Genomic DNA, 7,097 nt, shown 5'->3' with positions numbered 1-7,097 from the left:
TTCCTGAGAGAGGGTGTGTTTGACATACTTTGCATTATATGCCCACCCATGCCTTGGCTAGGGTTGGACATAGCAGTGATTGACAGTACTACTAAAACTGTACCCAACTCCAGGAAGAGTTCCCTGGAAAGGAAAATCATGGCGTAGGTATCACAAGAAGTGGGAATGGATGCTGGTTGGTCAAAATCAAAAGGTATCCAGCAGTGTCGTCTAATTCAAGTGGCATCTCTAGCTGTGGCTGGGTCTACTCCTAAGTTCTAGTTTCTGATGACAAACTTTCCCTCCATTGTTATAGCTTTTACCTGGAAGTCTCTGCAATGAACTCGGCACCTGAGCTATAGTAACACTACCTCCTTCCTGTCTTCTTGCAGCCCTAGTGGTAGTAAGCAGGTTTCTACTATTGCTGATCTCTGAGTTGCCTCGCTTTCTCTTCTTTGGCCTTTCAGCCCTCCCAACATGTTTTCTCTATTGAATTTCATCTACTGAACATGTGATATGGGCTCTATTTTTTTAACTGGTATAGTTCCTACTCCCTTTGCCAGGCTAACAACTGACAAAAATCAACAAAAGGGGCCACTAGGCTCAGAAGAGCCCACATACCAAGGCTGCAAATAGGGCTATTCCATTTACATACCTGGACTTTAATCTTAGAACCACTAGTGCTGAGCAAGATTGGCAGAGAAAGCTGAAAAATCACAGTAGTGTATCAAGGGCAAAAGAAATAGCTATAAACTGTAACCAAACATTCACTAAGCTGTTGTTTTGTCCTAAAACTCCATGGGGGGTATTTTAAAAATGAGTTTTCCATTGACTTAGTTAATTATTATAGGCCTTTTCTTGTGACCTTGTCCCTTTTTTTGGAAATAAATGCTTTGTTGTTGTTGTTTTAGAGTAGAATAATGCTGTGTCTCAGCTCAAAGCCTGTGTGTGGGGTGTGGTATGTGGTCTCTTAGGGAACCACGTGAGTGCAGCGGTCTGGGTGTACACACTTTCAAGCCTGGTGACTCCAGTTTAGACTTTTCATCTCTGACTTTTATATAGGAGAACTCTGACCCTAGACAGTGAGGCTGGAGATTTTTGCTGTCTCATCAGGCTAGTTCTTTCCTCAACCCAATCGAGTCCATTTCTGCATGATTTGTCATTATTGGCCAAGAGAATTTAGGGCCAGCTAGGGGAGGAATACCTGGGTTGGCATTAGGGCAGGATTGGGACTTTAAACTCCTTATGATCTCCATTAGTCACCCTCAGAGTCCCCAGAAAAACATACAACCTAATTCAAAATAGTATGCTTGCTATGCAAAAGCTTCAGAACAAATTCCCTAGTTTGCCCTCACCCTGCACATTTACAAACAGAACGATTATCCAAGCTTCTTCTACTTGGAAACTCAGGTATCTCCATTTCCCCAGAACATCATTTATTTGAGAATTACTTGAATTTCTTTCAATCTCTGTATTCGGGGTCTATGGCCTTTTATATGACTATTATTACCAGCAACCCTGTCTCTGTAGAATGGGGTTAAGCCAAGATCTGTGTCCATCCGTAGCTGGTCTGGCTTTCTTTACTCAGATGTTGATTCACCTAGGTGAAAGTCCACTAATATAAGGGTTGTGGAGCCACTGGTGAGTGGCATGACTATCTTCTCCACTTGGGAGCAGTAGGAAAGGGAGACATGAGTGGAGGTCGACTCATACTGGACACCTGTTCTGGATTTCTCAAAGAATCCTGGTATAGTGCTGCCAGATTTTGCCACAAAGTTTCTAGCTATGCCATTTGGAAAATGAGCCACATATTATAGGCCATATGGCAGGTCAGACCAGAGGTTCTCAAACAAGATCTTGCATCAGAATTACCTAGACAGCTTATGGGAGTTCTGTCCTTCAACAAAAACATTGTAAAGCAAGCAAAAACTATCAGAATCAATAGGGTGACTACAGTCAACAATAATTTATTATACACTTTAAAATAACTAAAAGAGTATAATGGGATTGTTTGTAACACAAGGAAAGGATAAATACTTGAGGTGATGGATGCCACACTTACCCTGATGTGACTGTGTTAGGCCATTCTTGCATTGTTATAAAGAAATATTTGAGATGGGATAATTTATTTTAAAAAGAGATTTAATTGATTCACTGTTCTGCAGGCTGTAAAATCATGGCACTGACATCATGTGGCTTCTGAGGAGGCCTCAGGGAGCTTATACTCATGGCAGAAGGTGAAGCAGGAACAGGCACATCACATGGCAAAAGCAGAAGCAAGAGGGAAAGAGTGGTGGGGTTGGGGGAGCGGAGGAGAGGTGCCACACACTTCTAAATGACCAGATCTCACAAGAACTCACTCACTATAGCGAGGACAGCACCAAGCCATGAGGGATCTGCCCCCATGATCCAATCACCTTCCACCAGGCCCCACCTCTTACACTGGGGATTATAATTCAACATGAGGCTTGGGTGGGGACAAATGTCCAAACTATAACAGTGATTATTACGCATTGTATGCCTATATCAAAATATCTTATATATCCCATAAATATATACAACTATTATGTACTAAAAAATACTAATTTTTTTGAAAGAAAAACAAATTTATCAGAATTCTGTGAAACAATGAAGGGTTTACAGCAACCAATCAAGTGAATGCTTAATTATGAAAAATGCAACTTCAAAGTGGTAGGGAAGCTTTGTGGCACTTTTACTTGCCCTCCCTCACCTTCTCCTCTGTGCAGCAGTAGTCTTAACTCGCATTCCCAGTGTGGGATCTTGGTCCCTGGTTCCCGAAAGAGAAGAGGAGACCTTATTTCCAAACTACTGAGTATGTCTATTCTAGCCTGTCTAGGGGCTACCTGAAGGATAGACACAAGGTGCTCATCTCTGTTTCACTCGGTTTGAAATTCAGGTTGAAAAAGCATTTCTCATTGCTTGCAAACACTGAAAGTTGAACTGACAACCCACAGATGCCTGAGCCAAAAGATTACTTTTAAAATTTACAATTAGCCAGGCACAGTGACTCACACTTGTAACCCTAGCATTTTGAGAAGTGGAGGTGGGAGGATTGCTTGAACCCAGGAGTTCAAGGCCACTCTGAGCAACATAGTGAGACCCTATCTCTGCAAAAATAAATAAATAAGAAAATACATAGCTGGGTGTGGTAGTGTGCATCTGTAGATTCAGCTACATGGGAGGGTGAGGCAGGAGAATCACTTGAGAATTGCTTGAGCCTAGGAGTTCAAGGATCCAGTAAGCTATTGTACTCCAGCCTGGGTGACAGAGTGAGACCCTGTCTCTAAATATATATATATTAGATTGTTTAAGGCCTGAGAATAAAAGCTGGGGAGAGTTTCTTTGGGAAATTCAAACATTCAAAACGCCACTCATACAGGGGAATTAAGAAGGCCACATGCATGCCTAGGGAGAGGCACATGCTCAGAAAAGAGCTGAGATACCCTTAAGCTTTCACCTTGGGCTGATCATTAGCCAGTCTGCAAAGACTGGGAAAGGTATTTCTTTATTTGTTTGTTTGTTTTAAGCTATGGACATTCAAGGAAATCGCTGTCAAAACATTAGTAGCTGAATATAAGCTAGGGAGCAGACACTTCAGTGAACACACAACATACCAAAACGTATGGGATGCAGCAAAGGCAGTGCCTAGAGGGAAATTTATAGCTGTAAATGCTTACGCTAAAAAAGAAAGAATATCTCAAATCAATAAAGTAACTCTATACCTTGAAGAACTAGAAAAAGAAGAGAAAACTAAAACAAAAGCTAACAGAAGCAAGGAAATAAGACTAGAGTGGAGAAAAAAAAAACAGAATAGAAAACAAAAGAGAGAATCAATGAAACCAAAAGTTAATTCTTTAAAAGGTCAATAAAATTAACACATATTTCGCTATCTGATGGAGAAAAGAGAGAAGACAAAATAAATAAAATATCAAGTGGGGACATTACTACTAATCTTATAAAATAAAATGGATTATAAAAGAATACTGTGAACAATTGTACACTAAAGTATTTAATAACCTAGATGAAGTAGATAAATTATTTGAAACACACCAACTACCTAAACTGATTTATCCCAGGAATGCAAGAGTAGCACATTCCTGGGATAAAGCACAGCGTAGAGAAAAATCAATCAATGTAATAAAACACATTAATAGATAGGAGAAAAAATCCACATGATCGTCTCCAATGATGCAGAGAAAGCATTTGCAAAATCCAATACTCTTTTATGATAAAAAGCACTCAGAACTAGGAATAGAGGAGAACTTCCTCAACATGTTACAGGGCATTTACACAAAACCATAATGAATTCCATACTGAATTGTGAGAGATTGAAAGCTTCCCCTTTAAGATCAGGAACGAGACAAAGATACCCACTCCCACTACGCCTATTCAACATTGCATTGAAAATTCTAGCCAGATAAATTAAACAAGAAAAAAATTAAAGGCATCTAAATTGAAAATAAATAAGTAAAACTATCTCTACTTGGAGATAATATGGTCCAATGTATATCAAATGCCAAGGAAACCAGAAGAAAACTATTAAAACTAGTTAAAGAATTCAGCAAAGTTGCCAGGTACAAGACCAACACACAAAAATCAGTTGTGTTTCTATATACCTGCAATGGGCAATCTGAAAAAGAAATTAAGAAGGCAATTTCACTTACAGTGGCATCTAAAAGAATAAAATACCTAGGAATAAATTTAACCAAGCAGGTGAAAGACATGTGCAGTGGAAAATTATAAAAATAAAACATGACTGCAAAGAAATTAAAGACCTTAAATAAATGCGATAAGACCACCTCATGTTCATGGGTAAGGAAGGACTTAATATTTTTATGATGCCAGTTACTACCCAAAGGAGACTTAACGGATTCAACACAAATATTTTACCAAAATTTCCAAAAGCTCCCTTTTTTTTTGGGTAGAAATGGGGAAAGCATATCCTCAAATTCATTATTGGGGAGCTGCAAGGGCCCTGGAATAGCCAAAATAATCTTTTCTAACAAGAAACAAAAGTTGGAGGACTCACACTCCAGACTTCAAATCTAACTAAAAGGGTCTAAGTAATCAAAACAGTTGTGCTTTACTGGCATAATGGATGAGAAATATAGATCAGTGGAATAGAATTGAGAGCCCATAAATAAACCTGTACATCTATACCCAGTTAATTTTTGACAAGGTTGTCAAGCCTATTCAATGGGGAAAGAAATAGTCTCTTCAATACATGGTGTTGAGACAACTAGATTTCTACATGCCAAAAAAAAAAAGGAGCTTTACATTCCTACCTCAAACCATGTACAAAAATTAACTCAAAATTGATCAATGACTTAAATACAAGAGTAAAAATCATAAAATACTTAAAAGAAAACATTGAAGTAAATCTTCATAACCTCAGATTTGGTAATGGATTCTTAGATATGCCACCAAAAGCATGAGCAACAAAAGAAAAAATAACTAAATTGGATTTCATCAAAATTCAAAACTTTTGTGCATTAAAGGGTGTTATTAAGAAAGTGAAGCCGGGCACAGTGGCTCACACCTGTAATCCCAGCACTTTGGGAGGCCGAGGTGGGTGGATCACCATTGGTCAGGAGTTCAAGACCAGCCTGGGCAAGATGGTAAAAACCCATCTCTACTAAGAATACAAAAATTAACTGGGTGCAGTGGTGCATGCCTGTAATCCCAGCTACTTGGGAGGCTGAGGCAGGAGAATCACTTGAGCCCAGGAGGCAGAAGTTGCAGTGAGCCAAGATTGTGCCATTGCACTCCAGCCAGCCTGGGTGACAGAGCGAAACTCCATCTCAAAAAACAAAAGCAAAAAGACAACCTACAGGATGAGAGAAAATATTTGAAAATCATATATCTGAGAAGTGTTTAATATTCAGAATATACAAAGAAAACCTACAACTTAACAACATAAACAACCCAATTGAAAAATGTGAGGACTTGAGTAGATATTTCCTCAGAGAAGATATATAAATAGCAATAAACATATAAAAAATGTTCAATATCATTAGTCATTAGGAAAATGCAAATAAAAGTCACAATGAGATGCCTCTTTATACCTATTAGGATGACTGTAATTTAAGAAAATGGAAAATATTCAGTGCTGGCAAGAATGCGGATAAATTGGAACTCTCATACATTGCTGGTGGGAATGTGAAATGGTTCAATTACCATATAAAATAATTTGATGCTTCCTCAAACATCTAAACATAGAATTATCATATGGCCCAATAGTTCTATTTCTAGATATATATCCAAAAGAATTGAAAATGGTTTTCAAACAGATACTTATACACTACTATTCACTGCAGCATTTTTCACAATAGTCAAAAGGTGGAAGCGGCAGGGCGCAGTGGCTCATGCCTGCAATCCCAGCAGTTTGGGAGGCTGACACGAGCAGATTACCTGAGGTCAGGAGTTTGAGACCAGCCTGGCTAATATGGTGAAACCCTGTCTCTACTAAAAATACAAAAATTAGCCGGGAGTAGTGGTGTGTGCCTGTAATCACAGCTACTTGGGAGGCTGAGACAGGAGAATCGCTTGAACCTGGGAGGCGGAAGTTGCAGTGAGCTGAGATAGTGCCACTGCACTCCATCATCCTGGGTGACAGAGCAAGACTCCATCTCAAAAAAAAAAAAAAAAAAAAAAAAAAAAAAAAGAAAAGAAAAGGTGGAAGCAACCCCAGTGTCCATCAGCATATGAATAAATAAACTAAATATAGTATACACATATGATAGAATAGCATTCAGCAATGAAAAAGGAATGAAGTTCTGACACATGCTTCCACATGGGTGCACACTGAAAACACTATGCTAAGTGAAATAAGCCTGACACAAAGGACAAATATTTTATGATCCCACTTATGTGAAATATCTACGAAAGGCAAATTCACCGAGACAGAAAGTAAATTAGTAATTACCAGCATCTGGGGTGCAGGGGAATGCGGAGTTAGTTGCTTAATGCTTATAGAGTATCTACTTGGATTGATAAGAATGTTTGGGAAATAGATAGTGATGATGATTGTACAACATTGTGAATATAATTAATGTCACTGAATTGTACACTTAAAATAATTAAAATGGCAAATTTTA

This window comes from Rhinopithecus bieti, unplaced genomic scaffold (assembly GCF_001698545.2).
Source record: "Rhinopithecus bieti isolate Rb0 unplaced genomic scaffold, ASM169854v2 scaffold_76570, whole genome shotgun sequence".
Classification (NCBI taxonomy): domain Eukaryota; kingdom Metazoa; phylum Chordata; class Mammalia; order Primates; family Cercopithecidae; genus Rhinopithecus; species Rhinopithecus bieti.
Note: the sequence above shows the minus strand (reverse complement) of the source record.